Source organism: Monomorium pharaonis, chromosome 2 (assembly GCF_013373865.1).
Source record: "Monomorium pharaonis isolate MP-MQ-018 chromosome 2, ASM1337386v2, whole genome shotgun sequence".
Taxonomy (NCBI): Eukaryota; Metazoa; Arthropoda; class Insecta; order Hymenoptera; family Formicidae; genus Monomorium; species Monomorium pharaonis.
Window position 1 is genome coordinate 1,775,099 of NC_050468.1, and position 27,631 is coordinate 1,802,729.

General features: G+C 31.1%; 1 protein-coding gene and 1 long non-coding RNA gene across 7 annotated transcripts in view; both read right to left on the reverse strand.

Annotated features, from left to right (window-relative positions):
- LOC118644401 overlaps positions 1-14,332 on the reverse strand; it is a 65,204-nt gene extending 50,872 nt beyond the window's left edge. Inside the window, exon 1 of the long non-coding RNA XR_004962213.1 lies at positions 12,599-14,332. This is a non-coding gene — a long non-coding RNA (uncharacterized LOC118644401). The remainder of the gene's footprint in view (positions 1-12,598) is intronic.
- Positions 1-27,631, reverse strand: part of LOC105832304 — a 591,095-nt gene that overhangs the window by 425,847 nt on the left and 137,617 nt on the right. The gene's annotated exons all lie outside the window — the stretch shown is intronic.

Here is a 27,631-nt window from a genome sequence, read left to right on the forward strand (position 1 = left end):
TTAAGATTAAGTTTATACGAAAGATGCAATAAGCACTCAAACATACGAATTCATGCATGCTACGTGGACATCCTGAAACGTAAATTTGTTTCATTTATTTCTCTTTTCAGCATCTTATCAATATTATTAAAATCTTTTGATGTAGCACCATATAGATACCACTTCAAAGTTGAAGTTGTAGATGTGACAGCATTACATATTTTTCCGTCAATTATAGTAAACAGCATTCGATAATTGATTGTCATTCTGTGCCATGTACTATGGTTTTAAATGGTTCTAATGACGCAATCTGCTGTTCGATAAATTCTACTTCATTTACAGTAGATTTTACATTCTCATTAAGGAACTGTAATCTAATAGGTCGACAGAAGCGAGGAGACGATGGTCTTAGATTTTTCCAAATAATATTATTGAATGATTTGTTACATACGTTTTCGACAAGTTGAAGTTGTAAAGAAACAAATAAGATTAAAAATATATTTACATCTGATTTAGTTTCGTCACTAAATTTTTGTTTGTATTCACTTTGACCGGAGCTTCCCCATTTACAGATTAATTCCACTTTAATAACTGTTTTTATGTCCAGTGATTCTAAAGCTTTTCTCGCAGTAAGAAGAAGACGTTTACATGTGTGATCTAGTAAATCTTGCAACTTTATATTTGCACTGCTTTCATTGATAATAATATTAGATTAAGATGGATAACATAATTTCTTGGTCGCTCGCACTGCTTCGTAGTTCGGATATAATTGGCAGTTATTTCTCTTCATTGATGATCTGATGACATTATATTGCTTCCTGGTTAGCTTAACTTCTACCATAATCGAGAGAGTTGAACATACACATAATGTAGTTTTAACTTTTGCTTAGAATGCTGTTTTGTAACGTAAAGCTCTCGTTGGTGAGGTTGTTGTAACATCTTTGACAACTTGTGCTGACAAGGGAACCTCGCAAACCCGTAAATTCTGATTTTAATGAAACTTGGCATAAATGTAGAGGAGGTGAATACATGAATTTAGAAATTTTTAGTTGGTGCCCAAAAACGGTTTGAAGGGTAAAACCACCCTTCAAAGTTGAGATATTTTTGCGGTTTTTCGATATATCTCGTAAACTAAACAAAATATTAAAAAATGTTTCATACAAAAGTTTTACAGCATAAACACCTCCATTTAACTACGCTATTCATTTTTTGAAAAAAAAAAAAAAAAAAAAAAAAATTTTTATAAAAAAATTTTTTTTAAATAAATAGCATAGTTAAATAAAGGTATTTATACTGTAAAACTTTCGTATAAAACATTTTTTAATATTTTGTTTAATTTACGAGATATATCGAAAAACCGCAAAAATCGTCTCAACTTTGAAGGGTGGTTTCATCCCTTCAAACCGTTTTTGGGCACCAACTAAAAATTTCTAAATTTATGTATTCACCCCCTCTACATTTATGTCAAGTTTCATTAAAATTTGAATTTTCGAATTTGCGAGGTTCCCTTGTGAGTCTAAATTTCCGGAAGAGCAAAGGCTCATTTGCGTTGCATATAACAATTCTTTTGTTGTAAAATTTTGACGGAGTTCTTCAGTTTTTCGTCGTTTTGATCACTCACTAGAAGAACTAGTCTAGCGAGGGACGACCGCGTATGCTTAATTTATTTGCTGTATCTAGATGTGTAGGAAACGACATATTTTTTTCTAACCATTTTTCGTTTTTTTTAAGAAAGTGATTCACGTTCCTTTTCGCCTCGTGCCATTTTGTGCACAATTTAAAAAAAAAATTGACATATAGGATTTGGCATCTGAATGAATTTTAATGGAACAGTTATTTCGTTTAGATAATTCTTCCTCTAAATGTTTAATTTTATCATTAAAATCGTTGCTTAGGCAATTTTGCATAATAAATAATATCTCTATTCTTGTATAAGTTATGAACTGATTTCCAGATTCTGTAAAATATAATATGGTACATATAATACATCATATATTATACAAGATATTATAAGCTACAAGGTATTATAAGTCAAAATAAATTTGAGTTCTGAATAACGATTCTAAAAATTTTGTTTGTGTTTAGTAAACATTCTATATAAAACATTTAATACTTTAAATACTTTCAACTTTTATGTAAACCGGATTTCAAACATACACTTTCTCTATTATTGTGAACCAACCGGGCACAGATGAAATTAAGCGGGACTGCCTGAGATGTCAAACGCGCCCCACCGGATATCTTTTTGAACGCATACATTATTTAAAAAAAAACGTACAACAAGAGTAGCAGATATTAGCAGCTGATCATTGCAAACTTTAACTACTAATAGTATAAGTTAGCAGGAAAAAAATATGAACGTGGAATCTCGTGGAATATACAACTAAACGTCTACACAAAGTAAATATTAATTTTTAAAATTAGAAACTTTTTAGATCTACTATTGATTATGCGTTGCGAAAGCAATATGGTAAGCGTTATTTAAAAAATATTAATAAGTAAAGTTTTACATACTTCGAGGAAGAGAATCCATTTTGCAGAACTTGATTACCACTTTTATTTAAAAAGTTACTAACGTTTAAAGTAGACGAAAAATATGTATAAAATGTGTGAGAAACGTGTGTCGCTGAGGAAGGTCTACTCTCAACTAACATATCTGCTTAACTTAAAATAGTAGAGGACTAAAAACAATGGAATTCTATCCGGGGAACAGTCCTTTGTCGACCCTCAAAGACAATAAATACCGAATCTAAACTTCATTTTTTAATTTTTGGCCAGTTTTTTGTCGAAATTCCCAACTGTGCAACGCCTCCACGAGAAGGGGAACCGCGGAGGACGGAGAAATCCGAACTCGAGGCGAAAGTCCCCGAAGGCGCACCTCCACCAGTATAAAAGCCAGGCGAGAGAACTTCGGAAGCACTCCGCCTTCCGCCGAACTTATCACCGCACGTTTCCATATCCTAGAAAGCCTATGCTCAGCAAGAGACTGAGCCGTAAACCGGGGTGAAGCGTCTTCGCCTCAATCAAGCGTTCTTGGTGGCCGGCTATTGCTATCTGCCATTTTCTCTCTTGGGCACGTCTCTCCTCGCAAAAACGCGCTAGCCGACGATTGAGATGAAGTATCTTCGCCCCTGCCAAGCGTTCTTGGCTGTCACTAGCTGTAACACAGGATGCTCCCAGTGCCGATCCTGGCGGAGGGCAAACGCGTGTCCCGCACGTGGGCGGCCGGTTTAAGAGGGCAGCCGAAGGCTGCCCTCGGAGTCTTGATGTTTTATAAAAATTAAGAAACAAAATCTCCCAATTTGTAAAACGATAATAATGTGTAAAAATAATTACAACACACCTCACATAATGTGAAAAAATAATTAATAGAATATTAAAAAATAAATAATTCTAATAAAAAGTATATATTAATTTTAATAAGAGCATTCTCTTTCACTAATTTGCCCAGTGAATCGGGCACTTATTTCTATTGAACATAAAATGTCAGAAAATATAGACTTATCAAAAATAATAGACGAATTCGCATTTCTAAAAGCCAGAAGAATTATTTTGAAATCGTTTGTAAACAGTCATTTTGTTTATATATTTATTATATAGTTTATATTGTTCTTTTAGTTTCCCTAATGTACTGCAAAAAATTGAAAACGCATTCACTAAACGGTTGCTGAGTTATAACTATTTTAATTTTCACTGATTTTACATGGTATCCTTTTCTATCTTATGGAAAAGGACGATCTTGACGGATGAAACAGCTAAAAAAATATAGAAGAAATAGTACCAACGCTTTGAATTTTTTTGTACATCTAGTATATGATTAAATGAAAATATTTGCCAAGTTTCAATTGTCTTTTCACTACACCGTTTTTAAGAAATAAAATATAACTTGAGATAATTGTGCATTTTCACTGTCAAAAGTTTAAACTCATAAGTGATAAAAATCGCAAATACATAAAAAATACCTTTGTAAGAGTAAAAATAAGACTCCAACTATCGTTCAAGTTTCTTACATCTAGATTTACTATGCGTTAGGGTGCGAATTCAAGCAGCGAGAAATTGCTGGCGACTTTCCCCCTCTACGTAGACATTGTGTAGTAGCGACAAATCGTCGGAAGTTCGTCTTGTCTGAACAGCATCGACAAGTCGCCACATCATGCCTTTCAAGGAGCAAAATTCGGATATCCGGGGGAAAGGAGAAGAAGGAGCAATATTAGAGAGAATAATCGCGAACATTGCTTCTTTTTGTAATCTTGCTTCTTTTGCATTCTTTGCAACTCCAAACAGTAGTTGCAATCGCTGTCCGTCGCTTCTTGACAGCTTTTCCCAGATAGCACAAAATATTATCATAAATATTTATAAATATTTTATAAATTTATAAAAAAAAATATTTTTTAAAGATTATATAATTATTTTTCATAAAGTATTTAGAAATGATACAAAAATTATTATCAACATTATACATATAAAATATATTTTTAAAATGTGTTACTGAAAAATATTTATGGTATATGAACTTGAAATATTTTTTATATTCTTTGATAATGTATAAATATTTATTTCAAATATTTTCATAAACGTTTATCATAATTTTTTTTATACCTGACAAACTCGAACATAAAAATATGTACAAAATATTTATCATAAAGTTTTCTTTCTTATAAATATTTTATAAATATTTTGTGCTATCTGGGTTGTAGCTATTTTCAAATTATTTGCACACTGAGCGGTATACACCCTATTTGTACGTATTGTCACCTTCATTTTTATTGACTACTCTTCAATATTTATTACAAACAATAATTATTTTTCTGCAATTATTAACTTTTAACTGACATTGAAGTCGCTAGCGATTTGTCGTCACATGAATATGTATCGGGAAAAAAGCGACGGATACTTGTCGCTGGCGTCACTTTTCCCCCACTTCTCCCAAGTCGCCAGCGATTTCTCGCTGTATGAATTCGCACCTTTAGGCGTAGATATTTAAGTATTTCAAATTTCATGCACTTTTGTCTAAAATTGTATCCGATACACCCTTAATATATCTTAAAATTGTTTTTGTTTTTGTCATCTTCTTTCTAGATAATTATTAAAATAAAATGCATAATACATATTTTACAAGTGAAATTATTTGTTCATCCTATCCTATATGAAGTACGAGTATTTTTGTATTTTATAAAATTTTAACGAAATAACGCGGGGCGGCGAAAAATATGTTTGCACACGGGCGGCCAAGTATCCAGAACCGGCACTGAAGGCTCTCTTCATATCATAGTCGCCCACTCCCGAAAAAGGGACAAGTGTTTTGTTTCCCGCCGAGCGTCTCGGACGGGCCGACTACTTCCATCTCCTGGCAGGATCCTCCGCCCTTACAAGGCGTGATCCAACATTTCCGAAAATCTGCGCTACGTGTACCGAGGCTAGCCCCACTTTGCGACGCGTCCAGGCCTACCGAAACAGCCGCTCCCGGCAATTAGCGCACCGCGGACCACGTCACAATATCTCGCGTCGCTACACTTTGCCCTGATTCAAAGCTACCGTACGCTCGTCATATTTTGCGCTATTCCTGCACACACCGCAAAACTGTCTCAATTGTACCGCGTTTTTTTTTTAACTCTATGTATCCACAATTCAAAGCACCGTCCGCATATACTCTGTATTCTACCAGCGTTTCGCCTATTTCGTCACTTTGTAATTTTTGTCCTATACCGCTTTAATAAATTAATATATAATTAAACATAATGTAGGGACCTCATGTGTTAGTTTTGTTTCTTCTCCGAAGTAGGTACGTGCAAGCGGAAACCGAGCCTAGTAACGCAGTGCCGATTTTCTTTTTTTTTTTCTTGCGATGACGATCGTGGGCGGGCGAGCGAGTGGACAGATCGTCCGAGCGAGCCGAACAGGCAAGACGTGCGGGTCAGTTGCGCTAATTTCCTGTATTTCCACATCTTACTCAAATATATTATTTCATCTATATTAAAGAATTTCTACAATAACGATTCTCTTTTCCTCTCGCTCGCACCTTCCCTGAGCATATTCCGCGCACAGGAGTTAAGTTGTTTCAATAATAATATTTATATGATATTAAATTAATGTTTATTTAATATTAATTTAACATTTTAATTTAACAATTAATTTAACAATAAATCGTTCAAAATAATAATATTTACGTAACATATATTTAATGTTTGTATAATAATTGTTTTACATTTAAAAAATCGTTTAAAATGATATTTAAAAAAATTTTTTAATTCTGGTTGCGAAGCTTCACTAATTAATATGGAGTGTAAATTAAATGTAAAGGGAAATGAATTTAATGTAATGTGAGAGTAACAAAAGCGTAAATAAAACTTCTAAGAAAGTGTAAATTGAAATATCGAATCATAAAGAACGTGGAGATTAAGACAATATTGTACTTATCAAAACAATATGGCGCATTAACAATACTAAAAAATTGTAAGAAATGACATTTATGTTTTATTTTGGTTAAATTATAGGTGGGTCCACCTATGTTTGCTAACAATGGGGCGTAATGGCACTGATTCTTTATGAATCTTAGAAAGACCGTAGAGTCTAGGAGCCGAAGATTCTCTGGGGATTAAATTTCTAAGAGTTTGAGGAGGAAAATCTACATTTCTAAGAAGAGAGATCGTTTTCTTCTCTATAGTAAAAGTCGGGTTGCGTTTAAGTTTTTATAAACTTTGTGATCCGAGAGCATGGCCTTGATTTTATTGCAATAGTCTTCCTTATCCATAACCACCGTGGTGTTTCCTTTGTCTGGTAAAATGAAAATATTGTTGTTTTGTTTGAGATTTCTGAGTGCTAAGTGTTCTTCTCTGCTTATATTTTGGCTGAGGAGTTTTGCCTTGTGGAGGATATTGGCCGTCCGTCTTCTAATGTCGTTGCTTTCTTCAGGAGAGAGATGAAAAATAGCCGTTTCAATTTGGCTGATGCTTTCTTTTCTAGGGATGCTAGTAGGGGTGACTGCAAAATTAAATCCTTTTTTAAATTAAATTATAAATGTATTAAAATTGGCCAACAGTTGACCAATGGTAGACCAATGAATGGTAGGCCTGTGTTACTATTGGACGAATAACTCCGTCCCTTTCCCTCATCCCTATCTCTACTACCAGGACAAAGGGTATATAAGAACGGTTACAATCCAAGAGAGCTCAGTATCGGAGCTCCTAGACCTAATGATGCAAACTGCAACGTTTGCGAAAAGTCGGCGCAACGCTATACCTGGATGCGATATCCGGAAGCCCTTTCTGTCCGGAAGCAACGTTAATGGCCGTGAAAGCTTTAAGTCTAAAAAAAATATTTGTCTAAAGTTAAAAAAAACATTTTTTTAATTAAAAAAGGGAACTTATCTCACTATTTTTAACGTGTTTAAAAATGTTTTTTCAAATAATTTTTAAATGTTATTTTAAATACTTTTTAAATATTATTTTGCTGATTGGGCCACATTTAATACAATCCCAAAGAATTCTTTGTGATTACTTTGAATCAATTCTTAAACAAGGTTACAATATAATTCTTGAGTTTTTCGTAGCCTGTTGACAATTTTTTCGATATAGAAACGATCGAGAGTGATCGTATTACCCGCACGCTTAGGTGGCTATATTAACAAAGTCCTATGTCATTATTTAAGTTTGTATAACTTGAAATATATACAACCGAATAAAAAGATAAAAATAACAAGAAAATTCTCAAGTGTACATACATTTGGACCATAATGCGTTTAAGTTTTAAAAAAATGAAAAAGTATGTGTAATTAAATGTTAAAATGTACCTTAAAAAAGTTTCAAAATTCTCGAAAGAAAAAATGTTTTGTAATAAATGTTAATTGTGCATTGTCATATTAGCGTCACTTCATAACAGCATGGCACTAAACAAATGATTCCATAAGTAATTACTAGAATTCGTCAGCTAATAAGGACGATAATACTAGTGGCTATATTGTTTATAGTAGCCGTAGTACCATCTCCTCTATGATTTGTCTACATAGTACCAGGAAAATATAAATATTTCACAGGCACACAAAAAACGTAATTGGTCCGGCGGACAAGACTAGTCAATCCTTATGTATTTTAACTCGTTGAATCCGAATCCAAGGTCAGAATTGCAAAGTTAGCTTATATTTAAGCTAACCTCAAAAAAATTTTTTTTTCAATGTTGGTCCGGCGGATCAAAGTAGTCTATCTTTATGTATTTTCACCCGCTGAATCCGAATCCAAGGTCAGAATGGCTGAATTGGCTTATTTTTTCCTAACCTCAAAGAAAATGTTTTTTTTATTACTGGTCCAGCGAACTAGACTAGTCTATCCTTATGTGTTTTGATTTGCTAAATCTAAATTCAAGGTCAGAATTGCTGAATTGGCTCATTTTTTCTTAACCTAAAAAAAAACATCTTGTAAAAGCAGTTTGGGTCACAAATGTATAATCCGGGGCATGCAGGCTTGCGTAACCACATTACCCGGGAAAAATTCAATACGTATGACAAGTCTGAGTTTCTGTGAATAAATAGCGTAGAAAATTCACTCCCTTTTTCTATTATATATAACTCTTTTATTCTCGAAGATTCGGATTAATGAACAAACTGAAACCTGGATGTTACAAGTCTGATGAGTGGAGACTATTCATCGATTCTTCTAAGAGAAGTTTGAAAGCAATGTTGCTGCACAATATTAATGTATATGCCTCTATTCTTGTAGCGCACTCGATAGTGATAAAAGAAGAGTACACAAATTTGAAAACAGTTCTTGAAAAAATTAAATACACAGAACATAGATAACAAATTTGTGGAGATCTGGAAATTCTTACATTTTTATTGGGTCAACAATCAGGTTACACAAAAAATCCGTGCTTCGTATGTGAATGGGATAGTAGAGATCGAACGAACTATTACATAAGAAAAGAACCGACAAGGAATGACCGACAAGGACGTCTTTGCAACCTGAGTCTAAAAACATCTTAAATGAACCGTTAGTTGAGCCTTCAAAAGTTCTTCTTCCATCTCTTCATATCAAATAATAAAACAATGAGTGAAAGCTCTGAATAAAAAAGGTGAAAGGCTACCAGTATTTACGAAAAAAATTTGCCAACAACTCTGATGCAAAATTGCGGGAACGAATTTTCGATGGACCTCAAATACGTAAAATGTTAAGAGACGACAATTTTATCATCAAAATGAATAAAGGCGAAAGAGCAGCATGACTGAGTTTCAAAAGTGTTACAGAAAATTTTCTAGGAAACCACAAAAGTCAAGATTACAAAGAAAGAGTAGTGGAAATGGTGAAGAACTATAAAAACCTAGGTTATTTAATGAATCTTAAGTTGCATTTCTTGGATTTTTATATTGACTACTTCTCAGAAAATCTAGGTGATTATAATGAAGAACAGGGAGAAAGATTTCATCAGAACATTAAGGAGATAGAGCATCGATATCAAGGTAAGTGGGATGTGAACATGATGGCTGATTTCTGCTGAACGCTCAAACGGGATGTCTCTGTGAAAGGGAAGAAACGTAAGAGAAAGCCATTGCACAGAACCTTCAAGAATAAAAGAGTTAGATATAATAGAAAAAAGAATGCATTTTCTGCGCTATTTATTACAGAAACTCAGACTTGTCATACGTATTGAATTTTCCCCGGGTAATGTGGTTACACAAAGTTGCACGCTCTGGATTATACATTTGTTACCCAAACGGCTTTTACAAGATCTTTTTTTGAGGCTAGGAAAAAATGAGCCAATTCAGCAATTCTGACCTTAAATTTAGATTCAGCGAGTCAAAATGCATAAAGATAGACTAGTCTGATCCGTCGGATCAACATTAAAAAATTTTTTTTTGAGATTAGAAAATATGAGCTAACTTTGTAATTCTGACCTTGGATTCGGATTAAGTGGGTCAAAATACATAAGGAGTGACAACTCTGGTCCGCCGGACTAATCACTTTTTTTGTGTGCCTGTGTTTTTTGATTCGCAGTTTTAAATTTTAAAAGAATTTATATATATTGCAAATATCTTTCCATCCAGTTTTCAGAGATCATATTCAATCCGCCATCTTGAATTTTGAACTTTTCTCTACAGAATTACAAAGTGCACCTTGTAAAGAAAACCCCCTTGTATATGAATATGTATATAAATATGAATTTCACAGATTTTGAACAATATTTACTTTCGTTTGTTTTGCAACGGCCGTGTTGGATCCGTCATTTTAATTTTGAATTTGATCTTTCTTCCGGATTTTCCTCAGAGTTGCCGGGGTGTTTTCAAAAGATGCATCAAACATTCTACATCATCAAAAACAGTACCAAACCTACATACAACGTAAAATATACAATGTAATTTTTTCTTTTTTATTGATTTCTTCTCCTGTTTTTTTTCCAAAACGCGCTCCTTTCCTTTTCCTTCCTGCACTTCTTTTCCGTGTCTTCTTTGAGTGAGTCCCAGATGCGTACAGTGTAAAACAGACACCATCAATCAAATTTTATAAATTCATCCTAACCCTAACTAATTCAGCAATCTGATTGGTGGTGTCTGTTTTACACTGTGCACATCTGGGATGCGCTCTCTTTTCTCCTCTCTCCTTTCTCCTCCTTTTTCCTCATCTGTTTTCCTCTTGTTCTTCCGTTTTTTCCTTTCCTTTTCTTTTCTGTTTCCTTCTCTCTTATTTCTTTCTCTTACTTTCTCTTTCAACCTCTTCTTCCTTTTTCTTTGCACCTCTTCTCCTCCTTTGTTCTCTTGTGTCCTCTTTCCTCCGCCTTCCTCTCGCCTTAGTCATCTTTTTCAGCTCCTCCATTCTCTCTTCCTTTATCTCCATATTCCTTCTTATTTCCTCTTCCTTTTTCTTTTTCTATTTTCCTCTCCTTGTCTGTTTCCTTCTCTTCTTCTTTTTTCTCTCCTTTTGTCCCCCTTTTCTTCATCTTTCTTCTTTCTTTGCACCTCTTTGTTTACCTTTTCTCCTTCTTTGTCTTCCTTTCTTTACCTTTCTCTTCTCATGCTTCTATGCACATTCCTTTCAAGGTTACCACCACCTTTTAAAAACACTAATTCCTCCTTATCTTTCTCCACTTCTTCTCTATCGTTTTTCCTGCACCTGTCTGATCACTCGTCTGTCATTCCCTTGAATCTTAACCTTTCTCTCATGTACTCTTCTCTCCTCCCCGATCCTTCTAACACGGATACGTCAATGCAATACTTGCCTTCTATCTTCTCCTCTCCATCGTCATCTGCCGCTATCTTCCAGCTTTTGCTCTTTCTTCCACCCTTTCACATGTACCTCTTTCCTCATCGATTTGTCTAACATCGATACATCGATTACTGATCGCCTTCCATCAGTCAATCCTCACTGCCATCTACAGTCACTTCTCGTCCTTCGCTCCTTCTTTTAACCTCCTACACATATCTCTTGGCACCCTCTCTCCTCAACGTTCTATCTAGCATTGATATATCGATACACCAATCGCCTTTCATCATTTAATTTCCACCAACACATCTGCAGCTATTTCCCAGCCTTTGCTCCTACTTCCAATTTTCCACTCGCACCTCACGGCGCCTTCTCCATTCACCATCTTCTCCCAGCCTCTTTCACGTCACTCTTTCTTCTTACCATTTTTCCCTTTGCCTCCACTCCACTCTTTTTCTCTCTGTCAAAATCTTTCCTGGTCTTTCTCTTTCTTCCCTCCAATTACTTATCTACTTCTCATCTTCTTCTTTACATCATTCCATTTCCTTTCTCTTCCTGGCATTTCCTTCACCATTTCTTTCTTAATCAAACTAGAGTCAATACTCTACCTACCACCTAACCGCGGCGTCATTTTATAATCAACTTGATTGGTATTTTCGGTTTTTATATTGAATTTTTGGCTTCAAAATCGAAAAGGGTATTACACAAAGCCTCTTTACATCAAGTTTCATGTATATCAGTTAAATACTTTCTAAAATATGAGAAGAAATTATGCGTTGTCAACAGGTAAAACAAACTGAATTTTATTTATTCTAACCATATTTCCAACACTTCAGGATAAAATAAATGTTCTTCACTTTTCTTTCTTAAATAGACCAAATAACAATTCTCTAATACGTTCTCACGTTGCACTAGCAAGCCAAAAATGGCTTCTTTTTTGTACAATACACTGCCTTTTTATCGCTCATGATATACAGTCGGACCTCTCATTTAGCATAGCCACGGGATATGATAAATGAGAGGTTCGTGTTAGCGCCGCCCAAAACAGGGCCGTACGTACACGTCGTCAGATCCAGTTTCAAATTGTGGAGGTTAGAATGTGATTCTTGCATTGGCAAGTACGTATGTACGGATCTGATGCAGACGACTGCGCATCGAGTACACGCAGCGACTGTGATCACATGGTATACTAAAACGGAGGTTTTTGGTATGCTAAATGGGAGTGTGCTAAATGGGAGATCCGACTGTAGCTAGCATATACAGAAAAAAAGATTTTGGCACAATAAAAACACTGACAATGTACACAAAAACTTACAAACTACTTATGGCGTCTGCATGAATGTGCGGCATCACTAATGGTTATAAATTTTTATACAAAAAAATATGACCAAAATAAATAATCTATAGATATAAAAAAAAGATTAATGGCTTACTAGGTAAAGGTCCAACTCCATGTAGTAGACTCAATACTCCAAATCTCCTAGAGCCGCTCGATGAGTACAATGGAACAATGTGAGGCGCTCCACTATTATAACTCTAAAATCAATTTTTTGCTTCCGATATTGAAGTCTGAGTATTTGTTTACAATTTTTAAAAGTATAAAGAACATTTTAAACAAAAAAAGTCAATTTTATGACCGTCCAAAATAGTATTATCCCTTAAAATAAGGGGATATGCTAGATATTCATGACACAAGATAAATATATTACGTATTACAGTAGGTCCGCACGCATGCAGAGCAATTTTACTATCCCATTACATGGCGTACTTCTCGTAAACAAAATACACCTATTAGGTAAATAAAAGAAGTTCACCGTGGCACGGAAGCAAGCACAATTGTGCTATTGACATATAGTAGTAAACTAAACTATATCATTCTGTAAAAAGGATCGATAAAAATAAGGATAAAAAAGGGTAAAGCGGCCATTCTCTATCACTTTCTATTTGATGCTGTAGTGTTGATTTATTTATTCTAAAATTCAAATAATAGTGTGTATAACGGCTCTTGGTATTAACTTAATACTAGTTGATGTATTGAAATGCTGATAGAGCCAAAGCTAGTTGGTGTTTCCTATCTCACGCCATAGAATAGAATTTAATCATGATTTCAATTGGGACACAGTCAAAATCTTAGATAAAGAACCGAATTATACAAAAAGATTGACATCGGAAATGTTGCATATAAAAAAACAAAAGATGGGTCTCAACATACACAATCATACAGAACACTTAAAAAGTATTTATATGCCGATCCTTGACTCCTTCCCGAATATTTAAATTCGATCAAACATCAGTCTACAGTTATCCGTAAAGACACAAACACGTAGGAAGTAAGAACACTGACAAGTTATAAAGAATTATTTCCTAGCATTTAATTAGTACAAAGTTTTAACTATTGACAAATCTAGTCTTATCTATTTATTTTAATTTATTATTCCATCTTGTTAATTCTTAACGTAAAAATTATTTTTTATTTACTTTTTCTTCTTTTATTACTACTAATTTTAACACTTTGACGAGACTATTGTTTCAGTTCTTTTACTTTTTATTTTCATAGTCTTATTTTTATTTTTATTTTTATTTTCATTATTTTAATAATTATTATTTTAATTATTAACTAAAACGTTTATACAATTTTACTTTTCTTATTTATTATACAACTTATAAGCTGAATATATTTCACGACAATATTAGGACGAATAATGGCATACACAAATAAAGAAAGCAAACCAAGGACTTTCACGGATACACAGAAATCACTCTCACTATTTAACAGGTACCTATAATTTATTCCATTAACTTTAATAAGGTTGACTTGAATTTTTATACTCTCTGGTTTTAGCAATATTGTAAAATGCAAAATGGGAAGGAACAACAAATATCTCGTTATACCTTAAGCATAGGAAAGAATTTTTAATTATGTATTAGATGAATATTATCACACACCGAGGATGGCCGAAGAAAATGTGCCGAAACGTTTGTACTGAGAAAGTTTTGTAAAGAAATATATTATATGGCAAACACCAACTAGCTTTGGCTTTATTTATTCTAGTAGTCTAGTTAAAGATTAGGTTAATGTTTCATGAAATATAAGATTGAAAATAAAAGAAGATTGTTTTAAAATATTATTATAAATAATATAAATAAGATTATTATTAGGTCTGTAAAAGAAGAAATTCTTCTTTTGTGTGCGTGTGTGCGTGCGTGCGTGCGTGCGTGCGTGCGTGCGTGCGTGCGTGCGTGCGTGCGTGCGTGCGTGCATCTAATAAAAATTAATGACATTTTAGTCGAACAATTTAAATAATTTAAACAATTAAAGTGTTTAAACAATTATTTAAATAATTATAAAATAATTATTTTATATTATTAAATATAAAATAATTATAATATTTTATCATTTAATTTAAATATTATTAAATATATTAAGGTATATTAAAAAATATATTAAAGTATATTATGAATGATGTTGAAGTTTATTTTAATATAATAATGTATAAACGAAGGTATAAATATAAAAAGATTTGTGTTTATTACTCTCTAAATTCTTATCACTATATTAAATAAATTTTAATTATTTATGTATTTATAAATTTTTATGTGATTATTGATAAAAAGCGCTGTCACCTATGTCACCTATACAATATAATATATATTAATTAATATATATAAGTAAGAAATAATATAAATAAAACAATTCAATTAGTACGAGTATTAAATAAAATGAGTAATGCTTAAAATTCGATTTACATAATAAATTAAATAAAATAATTTATTTTAGCAATATCCAACTTTGTCAATTGTTATTCATAGCTTTACAATGTACAAATTATTAATCTGATCTACTTCATCATTCACGCAATACTGTCAGTTGAATTACATGGTTGAATAATAGTGGGGGAAAAGCTCTTCTAATCGATAAATACGGCTGGCTCCCCTCTACTAATGTGTGAAACTGATAAATATTAGGATTTCAAATGTATTTGTATATGCTACCTTTTCAGTCAAAAATGGATTAATATCTCCAACGTTTACATACAAGCAATATTACAGCGTAAAATAATATCATATAATACTATATTGATGGTTCAAGATTTATTAACAGTTCAAAATAAAACATAACACGATAGACTGACGCTTTTCCGTGGTAGGTATGGAATAATATTTATTAATACTTTATTAATACTGTATCTATAGCCGTGTTTCTATGCCAAGTCGTATTCTTCCTTATAGAAATAAATAACAAACGATTTAAAATACATTAATATATAAATACCTGTCTTTATTTTTAACGTTTATTTAAAAAAAGTTTTCTTATACAAATCGACTCCAAGCTTTTGATTGAGCCTAGTTAGAACTCGATCGATTTAGTCGTTTCTGAGATTCGATAATTTCGGGTGCTCGCAAGTCGCGTACTCGCGTAAAAAGTACGGTCGGGCTCGCGCTGCGCGTTTTCTTGGCGCGAGCCACTACCGTGTCTCTTGATAAATGTTATGGTATATAATAACTTAATAAAAATATATTATTTTTAAATAATATTTTATAATTAAAAGCTTTTAATTGGAAATTATTAATTATAAAAGCTTTAATTCTAAGAGTAGATTTTCCAAAATTAAGAATTTTATACTGTCTTATAATTGTCTTTCTAATTTGACATCCTTTTTAATTCCATTTTCTAACTCTATAATTTAGATTTTACATGTTTTAAAAACAATAAAATAAGTAAAAACCTTTACAAACAATAAAATCCTTTAAAAACTTTACATTTTTAAACTTTTATCTAGTTTCTTTCAATTAACTTGCCATTAAATTTTTTATAATTCACCTTTATTTAAATCTTCTATCACAGTATCCGTCTGTTGTCTATATAAATTTACATTCTGTTTAAATCCATTTTCTAATTCTATAATTTTGGATTTACAGAAATTATAAATTTTAATCCAGAATTATAAAATACTTAAAAAGGGTTTTTCCGAAAATTATACATTTTTGGGCTTCTATATCTAGTTTCAATTTTCTACATAGACATTCCAATTTGTAACAATTTACCTTTTTTATCTTCTGCGTTTTTTTCATCCATGATGTTTTGATTATTAATTAATTGATTCTATTCCCAAATAACATGCATTAATTTTTTGAAACTATTTCAAAATAACATGCAATATATAAAACTATCAACTTATATTTAAATCGATTTATTCATTTATTCACGTATTTATAACTCATTTCATTATTCAAGCCAATGTCACAGAATTCGTCACTTGAATAAACTCTCTCTGTAGATTTAAATTTTTAAATCTGATCACCATTAAGTCGCGCGTGTGAATGTATGTATAATTTGTTGATTATGAATCTTTAATTTCTCTACACACACACACACACACACACACACACACACACACACACACACACACACACACACACATATATACAGAGATTGTTTGGTAAAGATGTATGCAATTTTTATAAACAGGTAGAGCGCATTAAACTAAACGAAACAGTCCTTTTTGCAATTTTCGCAATAGTTAATAAATTGTTGATTACACAGGCACACAAAAAAGTGGTTGGTTCGGCGGATCAAACTAATTAATCCTTATGTATTTTGACTCGCTGAATTCAAATCCAAGTTCAGAATTACTGAATTGGCTTATTTTTTCCTAATTAAAAAAAAACACCACTTTTTTGTGGACCTGTGTAATCAATAACTCGTTAACTATTGCGAAAATGGAAAAACGGTAAAGGACTTTTCTGTTCAGTTTAATGCGCTTTATCTGTTTGTAAAGATGGCATAAATCTTTACTAAACACCCTGTTATATATATACAGGGTGTTTGGTAAAGATTTATGCAATTTTTATAAGCAGGTAGAGCGCATTAAGCTGAACATAAAATCCTCATCGTTTTTCCATTTTCACAATAGTTAACGAGTTATAGACTTGTAAAATTTTCTGTATTAGCCCGGCCTACCGGCAAATGCAAGCACGCCGAGCGCCCGACCGCGGCGGCCGCCCCTCCCTAGCGCTTGAACCTTGAGATTGCTAGGCGCGCGGAGGGAGTTGTTACAACAAGCGGCAATGGCTACGCACAATGTGTACGTGTACATACATGTGTACAAAAAAATATCAGTTCTAATGCTTAAAGAAGCAATTACTAAATTTATTTTTTTTTAATAAATAATGATTATTTTTAATAAAAAATTTTTTTTGGTGATAGTCTTAAATGTCGTAAATTGTCATAAATTTTAAAAGAAGCTATTATCATGTGCTCAAAAACAAATTTATCCTTCTTTAAACAACATTAGAAAATTTTATCGATTAAAATGGAAATAACAACCAAATAAAATGTTTCAACTTTATATTCTTAATTTGTTTCAACTTTATATTTTTAATTAAAAATTAAATAACGAGGATATTTATATTTTTAATAAAATTAATCCTTGTGATAGACTTATAATACACGGAAAAAACTTTGTGATAAAAATTACTATGGTAAGTAGTAAACGCGTGCTAAGGAGGAATTATGAAAATTTTTATTATGTTCTTCATCAAATTACGATAATATTTACACTACTTATATGATATAATTCTCTGAAATTTCTTCTTACAGTTCGTGGTTACTATCATAAATAATAAATCATACATAATTTTACTATAAAATTTTCTCCGTGTAGATTTACAAATATATGAATTTATTAAATGTTTGAAAACTTATAAACAATATTTATTTAATTCAAGAAAATTTTAGTATGTAATGTGTGTGTATTTGGTGTGTGTGTGTGTGTGTGTGTGTGTGTGTGTGTGTGTGTGTGTGTGTGTAAATTTATGACAGTTTACGACATTTAAGACTATCACCAAAAAAAATTTTTTATTAAAAATAATCATTATTTATTAAAAAAAAATAAATTTAATAATTGCTTCTTTAAGCATTAGAACTGATATTTTTTTTTACACATGTATGTACACGTACACATTGTGCGTAGCCATTGCCGCTTGTTGTAACAACTCCCCTCGCGCGCCTAGCAATCTCAAGGTTCAAGCGCTAAGGAGGGGCGGCCGCCGCGGTCGGGCGCTCGACGTGCTTGCATTTGCCGGTAGGCCGGGCTAATACAGAAAATTTTACAAGTCTATAACTCGTTAACTATTGTGAAAATGGAAAAACGATGAGGATTTTATGTTCAGCTTAATGCGCTCTACCTGCTTATAAAAATTGCATAAATCTTTACCAAACACCCTGTATATATGTATATATATATATATGTATGTGGGCATATTCTTATAGGCAAATTCCCATAGAACCCCAAAGATATACATATATCTCTATAGACAAATGCTCCAAAAAATACTTGAATAAACATCCCTGAGTATTCAATAACCAACCAAACACCTTATGTTATGCATGTACTTACTTTATTATGAAAAGGTTTAAATATATGGGTAATGTAGAAGCATTTAAAAAGTTTGCAAAGAAAGAATATTTCTACATTATACATACAAAAAGATCATTCCATTTTTTTTTAAAATCATCAAAAATTGATCAAATTTATTGATTAATTTATATTAGATTGTCTGTACATTTTGTTTAAATGAATGATTTACTTAGCAAATATTATTTCGACTCACGCTGATAATTATTTTCTTATATAATGTAAATGTTTTATAAAATTAAATAACTAACAAAATGTTTTTATTCATATAAAGATGATATATAATTTTATGTATCTTTGCTTATAAATATATATTAATCATATAGTTCTCATAATTACATAACTAATGCAAATCTTAAAAATATTTTCAAATAAGACAAAAAAATTATACAAAAAGATCTATCTTTTGTATACAAAATCTAGCCGAAAGGGAACATGCAAACCTTAGAGATATGCCCATGTTTTTTGGAAATATGTCTATGTTCCTTGGATATACTTACGATCTTTAAAGATATATTTACGTTCCTTGTGGGTATATATACGGTATATATATCATAAGAATTGAGTACTTTTATTTAGTACCTATGGATACATTTTCACTAGAGTATAATACATTAAAAATATAAAAACATATAACATAATATTAAAGAAAACAGTATTCTAACATTATAATTGAATAGATAAATGCAAAATACGGAAAAACAATCTTAAAATTAAATTAATATTTAATTGATATTTTTATAGGTGTATTTTTATTAAAGTCAGAATTTTTGTACCATATTTCTCACGTGTAAAATAAATAAAATTTAGAAACGTTAATAGGAACAGGATTGAGGAGTGATAATGAATTAGAACCGATATAATCATGGTTTATAAACAGCAAACTGAAACGTATAAAGTCTATTTCGCAATGCGTCGAATTATTACAATCTAGACGCATGCTATTATCTTCGCCAGCTAGGAACAGGAAGTTCAGTCGGCTGCTCACCCACCTGGTCTTTCCGCTCAACGCGCATGCTATCAACCCCGTACTTCGTATAAATTACATAAAGATATGTTCTATCTGAATTACTTATATATTTCATATAATTTAACGTGTAATCTACAATAAATAAGAATATGTATTGAACATATATTGAAACTTAATTAAAACGTGTATTGAAACTTAATTATTGAAAATAATTTTCAAGTCTGTTTTAAGTTATATTTTTATTATAAACCTAGCTTAGTTCTATACATACAACCGATTTTCGCAGTTGGCTATAAAAGGGCACATTATTGAAATTTTACATTTATTTCATTTTTTTATATACCTAGTATATACACGAGCCAAACAGACATTGCTGAAAATAAAATGTAGAAGAAACGTTAATGAAGCGGTAAAATGAAGTGTAAATCAAATGTAATAAGGTAAATCTAATGTAATGTAAAAATAATAAAAGCGTAAACAAAGCTTCCAAAAAGCGTAAATTAAAACGTAAAGAAAGTGATTAAAGAAGCGTTATTTAAACATTATCAAACTCTTTGATAAGCGTGAGCAAAACATTTCTAATGTCCATAAAGTGTCATCGATCTTTTTAAAAAACGTAAACAAAGCGTTATCAAATTTCCCGATAAGCCTATATAGTCAGATTAATTTTGTTTTTTTCCTAATACATTATAATTTATTAAATAAACATTATATAATTATAAACACGACTAATAACTAGTTGTGTTAAAAAATGTTAAACTTCAAAACGTTTCAACTATACTTACAAGGGAATGGACAGAACTGTATCTCACCGATTTCAATGAGCTTTGGATATGTTGTAGAACATAAAAAAATATTACATTCATATTTTTTTTTAGCGGCGTATCTCGATGTTTAGGGATTGAAACCACCTCTCGAAAATAACGCGTTTTTTCGTTTTTGGCGAATATCTTTGAAAATATAAGGTTTATGAAAAAATAATTTATACAAAAGTTTTATGGTATTTTATACTCTTTTATTACAATAGTATATTTAGATTTTCCAAAAATTTCAAACCTTTTAATTTACCTCACCCCCACCCCTTTTTTTCAAAATTTTGAAAATTTTGTAAGGACAAAAATTAAAGAGCATTAAAAGCCAAATCCATCCAAATATATGAGTTCCATTATTCTCAATTATTGGCAAAACGAGATGATAATCTCGTGCTATAGGCGCCGTGCTAGAAGTTGCGTTATTTCTTTAGTCGCGTCACATTCAATCACTGTTTTTCTTGCGTATATTTTTATATTAGAACACAAAAACGGATTAATATTAATTACATAATACTCAACGTATTACACGGTATAAAGCATAAATGCATATATATAACAAAAGTAGCATCCCACACGGCATGTAACATTGGTGAAATATTGTAACGATCGGAAATAGTATAGAAATATTTTATTAACATTTTAATTATAACTTTTTATCCTAAATATTTCAGAAATATATTTGCTTCATGTTTTTATAAAATTGCAAATGCAATATTTCTAAAATCCTTTAGAAACATAAAAAAAGTTTGCTTTCATATTTGACTGTTTCTTAATATTACAAAAAAAGTGGCAAATATAACACACACACACACACACACACACACACACACACACACATTATATATATATATATATATATGTATGTATGTATATACGTTAGTGCGTACGTACATTTTCATTAAAAGGAAGATCTTTGCAATAGGAAGGAAATCTTTAGTCCCCATACAATTTTTTTATAAATTTATAAAAACGTTAACACTTTTTATATATTAAACATGCATGTATATTTTCTCGTATTAAATAGAATAATTTATAAATATCGTATTTAATGAATACTGATAAGATTTTTTGACGGTTTTCCCTTAGCCTTGTGACCAATGTCGGTATTCTGTATGAGTTCCGCCAAATAAAATATTTTATTTCAATTTAAATATGTTTTATTCCAAAAATTTACTTTTTTTTCATTTTTAAGTTGATTTTTATTATTAAATGCAAATTATTTTTAATTCCTTAATTTATGTTAAATATACATATATACACAAATATACATGCAAACGATATGCAAATATATGCGTGCGTGTTAAATATATAAAAAGTGTTAACGTTTTCATAAATTTGTAAAAAAATTGTATGGGAACCAAAGATTGCCTTCCTATTACTAATGGATATTTTATTGAAGCCTCATGTGATGTGCCTGCGCGAAAACAACCGGCCCGTCTATCAACACTAATATTAAACTTATTCGCCCGTGTCGTCTGCAAAATGCATATATATATATTGTTTGAAAATACATTTATACGGATATATATATATGTATATATATATATATATATATACAGGGTGTTTGGTAAAGATTTATGCAATTTTTATAAGCAGGTAGAGCGCATTAAGCTGAACATAAAATCCTCATCGTTTTTCCATTTTCACAATAGTTAATGAGTTATAGACTTGTAAAATTTTCTGTATTAGCCCGGCCTACCGGCAAATGCAAGCACGCCGAGCGCCCGACCGCGGCGGCCGCCCCTCCCTAGCGCTTGAACCTTGAGATTGCTAGGCGCGCGGAGGGAGTTGTTACAACAAGCGGCAATGGCTACGCACAATGTGTACGTGTACATACATGTGTACAAAAAAATATCAGTTCTAATGCTGAAAGAAGCAATTACTAAATTTATTTTTTTTAATAAATAATAATTATTTTTAATAAAACATTTTTTTTGGTGATAGTCTTAAATGTCGTAAACTGTCATAAATTTTAAAAGAAGCTATTATCATGTGCTCAAAAACAAATTTATCCTTCTTTAAACAACATTAGAAAATTTTATCGATTAAAATGGAAATAACAACCAAATAAAATGTTTCAACTTTATATTCTTAATTTGTTTCATCTTTATATTCTTAATTAAAAATTAAATAACGAGGATATTTATATTTTTAATAAAATTAATCCTTGTGATAGACTTATAATACACGGAAAAAACTTTGTGGTAAAAATTACTATGGTAAGTAGTAAACGCGTGCTAAGGAGGAATTATGAAAATTTTTATTATGTTCTTCATCAAATTACGATAATATTTACACTACTTATATGATATAATTCTCTGAAATTTCTTCTTACAGTTTGTGGTTACTATCATAAATAATAAATCATACATAATTTTACTATAAAATTTTCTCCGTGTAGATTTACAAATATATGAATTTATTAAATGTTTGAAAACTTATAAACAATATTTATTTAATTCAAGAAAATTTTAGTATGTAATGTGTGTGTATTTGGTGTGTGTGTGTGTGTGTGTGTGTGATACATACACGAAAATGTTAAACATTATTTGTTTTGTGTAAAGTGAGGTGTTTATTATCAATATAATATTCTTTTCAACCATTAAAAATAAGATAATTATTAAAAAAGAATAAAATTAAAAATGAATAATTGATTTTCTTAAAACTAGAATCATATTTTTCTACGTGTGCGTGTATTGTATAGTAATCAGCATGAAAAATAATAGTGATATAAAATCGCGAACTAAGGAATGATTATTCATTTTCCTGTCACAAAGTGATTATTCTTTTCTCGCGTATGTACGTACATACACCACACACACACACACACACACACACACACACACACACACACACACACACACCAAATACACATACATTACATACTAAATTTTCTTGAATTAAATAAATATTGTTTATAAGTTTTCAAACATTTAATAAATTCATATATTCGTAAATCTACACGAAGAAAATTTTATAGTAAAATTATGTATGATTTATTATTTATGATAGTAACCACAAACTGTAAGAAGAAATTTCAGAGAGTTATATCATATAAGTAATGTAAATATTATCGTAATTTGATGAAAAACGTAATGAAAATTTTCATAATTTCTCCTTGTCACGCGTTTATTACTTACCAGAGTAATTTTTACCATAAAGTTTTTTCCGTGTATTATAAGTCTATCACAAGGATTAATTTTATTAAAAATATAAATATCCTCGTTATTTAATTTTTAATTAAGAATATAAAGTTGAAACAAACATTTTATTTGATTGTTATTTCCATTTTAATCGATAAAATTTTCTAATGTTGTTTAAAGAAGGATAAATTTGTTTTTGAGCACATGATAATAGCTTCTTTTAAAATTTGTGACAGTTTACGACATTTAAGACTATCACCAAAAAAAATGTTTTATTAAAAATAATTATTATTTATTAAAAAAAATAAATTTAGTAATTGCTTCTTTCAGCATTAGAACTGATATTTTTTTGTACACATGTATGTACACGTACACATTGTGCGTAGCCATTGCCGCTTGTTGTAACAACTCCCCCCGCGCGCCTAGCAATCTCAAGGTTCAAGCGCTAGGGAGGGGCGGCCGCCGCGGTCGGGCGCTCGGCGAGCTTGCATTTGCCGGTAGGCCGGGCTAATACAGAAAATTTTACAAGTCTATAACTCGTTAACTATTGTGAAAATGGAAAAACGATGAGGATTTTATGTTCAGCTTAATGCGCTCTACCTGCTTATAAAAATTGCATAAATCTTTACCAAACACCCTGTATATATATATATATATATCCGTATAAATGTATTTTCAAACTCATTAAATTAAATTATATAATTATATTAAAATTTATTATCAGATTGTGCTATGTGAATATAGTGTAAATAATATAATTATGCAAATAGTTATTGCAGTTTATATTTTATACTTTTCTCTTAATATTATATATTTTGTTATATTGTATTTGCAGTTTTAAATATTAAAAAAATATTTTGCTTTATATTAATCTATATTCGCATTTGTAACAATGAAAATGTACGTACGCACGTATGTATATGTATGCTACTTTTGTTATATATATGCATTTATATTTTATATCGTGTAATACGTTGAGTATTATGTAATTAAGGTTTTTATGTTCTAATATAAAAATATACGCAGGAGAGGCAGTTATTGAATGTGACGCGACTAAAGAAATAACGCAACTTCTAGCGCGGCGCCTATAGCACGAGATTCCCAAGTAGGAAACGCCGATACTCGAGAAGTGGCCCAATACGGGCACGAGCGTCGGCTTGCCGAAACTTAACTTAACGCCCAAGACTGGCCCAACAGTTGGCCGAAGATTGTAGTCGATGTATTAGATATTAGCAGTATATTGGGTAACCAAACCTTGGCAAACAAGTGCCGCCCGATATTAAGCCAAAGTTGATAGCCAGTATGTACATAACAAAATTTGGTGGACATACTAATGTCATATATCTCTGTCATAGGGTTCTACTTGGATTCGCAAAAACTCTGATGATTAGAAAGCCCCTACCCACAGCTCATAATTAAAATTTAATAGTCAGTCCTTATCTTTTATTATTATTATTATATAATATTTTAGAAAATTATAAATATTAGAAAAATAATTAAGAAATATAAAATATTCTATTAAAATAAAATTATAATTTTGAGCTTAAAATAACTCATAACATTTAATCTTCATTGAAGTTTGAAAGAAATTTTTAAACTAACGTAATGTATGAAAAGAAAAATTATTTTTTATATTTTATTATTTTAATGCTTTTTCAAACATTTAAAACAACTTTACGCTTTTATCAATACTTTATCATAAAAAAATAAATAATAGTGTATACAAAAGTGACATATATGCATACAAAAAAAAGGGTCAAATCAGCACTCGTTTTCTCATATAAGAAGAATTTGTAATCTTCCTAAAAATATTAATAACTTCGATCAATTGAACAATTTTTTGATTAAGCTATTTAATTCATGAAGACATTTCATACAGTTCAATCAAGAAATTGTCGAAATTCAAAATTATCAAATACTTTTAGGAAGATTATAAAATTTTGCTTCTATATAAAATAATAATTGTTGTGCCGCCTTAATAATTGCACATTATTGTTGTAGACAACAACCTAAAATGCGTGCGTATATATTTTTAATTCTCTATGATCTTATTTTACTTTATTCGTTGTCGTGGTTTAGCTCCGCGATGCCCCCAATGCCATGTCGTCCCTGGTATGAGCGCGACGGGTGGCTACCAAAGGTGGCTAGATTCAGCGTCGTATTGTTGATTTGACTCTTACTCACTCTTACTTTTTCTCTGTGTAAATAAAGTTACGCTAGTAGATGCTTGTTCTTGTAGATTCATGAAACTCTTTTGTAGTATATACACGTAAAAAGTATTTAGTTTTCCGTTATGTCATCAAACTCATATAAACGCGTGAAAAAATGGCGATATATGCAGCAGAAAAAAAAATCAAAATTAAATGATAAGTACAATGATGAGAATAATAGTGGCATAAACAGAACATCAAATGTTGAAAGTGAGGTTAGGATTGAGTCTGAGCAACACGAGTTAAATATCAGTGGACAATCTATGGATTCTCAAGATTTAGAAATTTCATCGGAAATAAATTTATATCCGAATTCAATACTCAGTGATTGTAACATATCCAATTGTCGTGATATCATCCCTGATTCGCCAATTGTCAATCAAGTAATTGGAATGGAACAAAAGATCCGCGACTGGGCACTATGTAATCGAACAAATATAACACTTACTGCAGTGACCAATTTGCTAAATGTATTAAGAAGTGAAGGCTACACGACACTGCCAAAGACTGCTGAGACTTTATTAGGGATAATGCATTGCAGGACACTTCAAAAAATGTCAGGCATCAACAATATTGTTGGAGAGTATACATATTTAGGTATCAAGAGAGGTCTTAAAAATATTATCTCTTCAGATGTATACACTGAAGAAAATATATCTCCTTTAATACATGTTGACGGAATGCAAGTTTATCACAGCTCCTTCAAAACAAGTTTGGCCCATTGCTGTAAAAGTTTATCATCCAAATTATATTGCTAAACCTTTTGTAGCAGCAATCTATTGTGGAGATTCTAAACCTCTTTCTGCTGAAAATTATTTTTCTGATTTCGTAGAAGAAGTAAATGACTTAATTGAAAATGGAATAGAATTACACGACAAAAAATATTCGATTGAAATTATGGCCATAGTAGCTGATTCTCCTGCTAGAGCGTTTTTAAGGTGTTGTAAAGTACCTGAAACTTTTTATGCATGTAAAAGATGTCACAACAAAAGGTGTATCAGTAGAAATTGAAAGGTCTAAAAAATGAATATATCCTCAAACAGATGCTGAATTGCGCACAAAACAATCATTTAAAGAAAAACTTCAACCTGAACATCATTATGAAAATTGTAATTCACCGATAATTTTGATGAAAAATGTTGATCCAATCAAACAGGTAGTTCTGGAGATTATGCACTTATTTTATTTGAATAATATGAAATGGTTATTGGATAAATGGACATCGAGAAATGAAGTAACACGCATAAAATTGGTTCATTTAAAACATCTTCAAACTATAATGACACAACTAACCAATGATATTCCGTGTGAATTTCAAAGGAAAAAAATTGATATGTATTATGTCAGTCGATGGAAGGCATCACAGTTTAAGTTTATGCTCAATTATTGTGGAGCTATAGTATTTAAAAACATCTTATCAAGTCATCATTATCGTCATTTTTTACTGCTCATGTTTGCAAGTCGCATTTTAAACAATAAAGAACTCATTGCAGATTCAATTGATTACGCTAATAATTTATTACAAAAATTTTTTGATTTGTTACCTCCTTTATATGGAATAAGTAGTCAAGTTTTAAGTTGGCATAATATTATTCACGTTGCTGATGATGCTAAACATTTTAAAACACCACTGAATGACCTTTCAGGTTTTTGGGGTGAGAGTTACATAGGTTTATTTAAAAAATTTATTAAATCAAACAATAAACCACTTACACAAATTGTGAACCGACTTCATGAGCTTGAGTCTGGTGAACAAATGATAATTAAAAGAAAATATTTACTGAATGATTGGATCATCTCCAAAAATCCTGAAAACTAAGCATCCAGATAATATAGTACAATTACACAATGGAAACATTTTTATTATCTCAAAAATATTGATCAAAGTGGAAACACCAAAATATTCAAATACT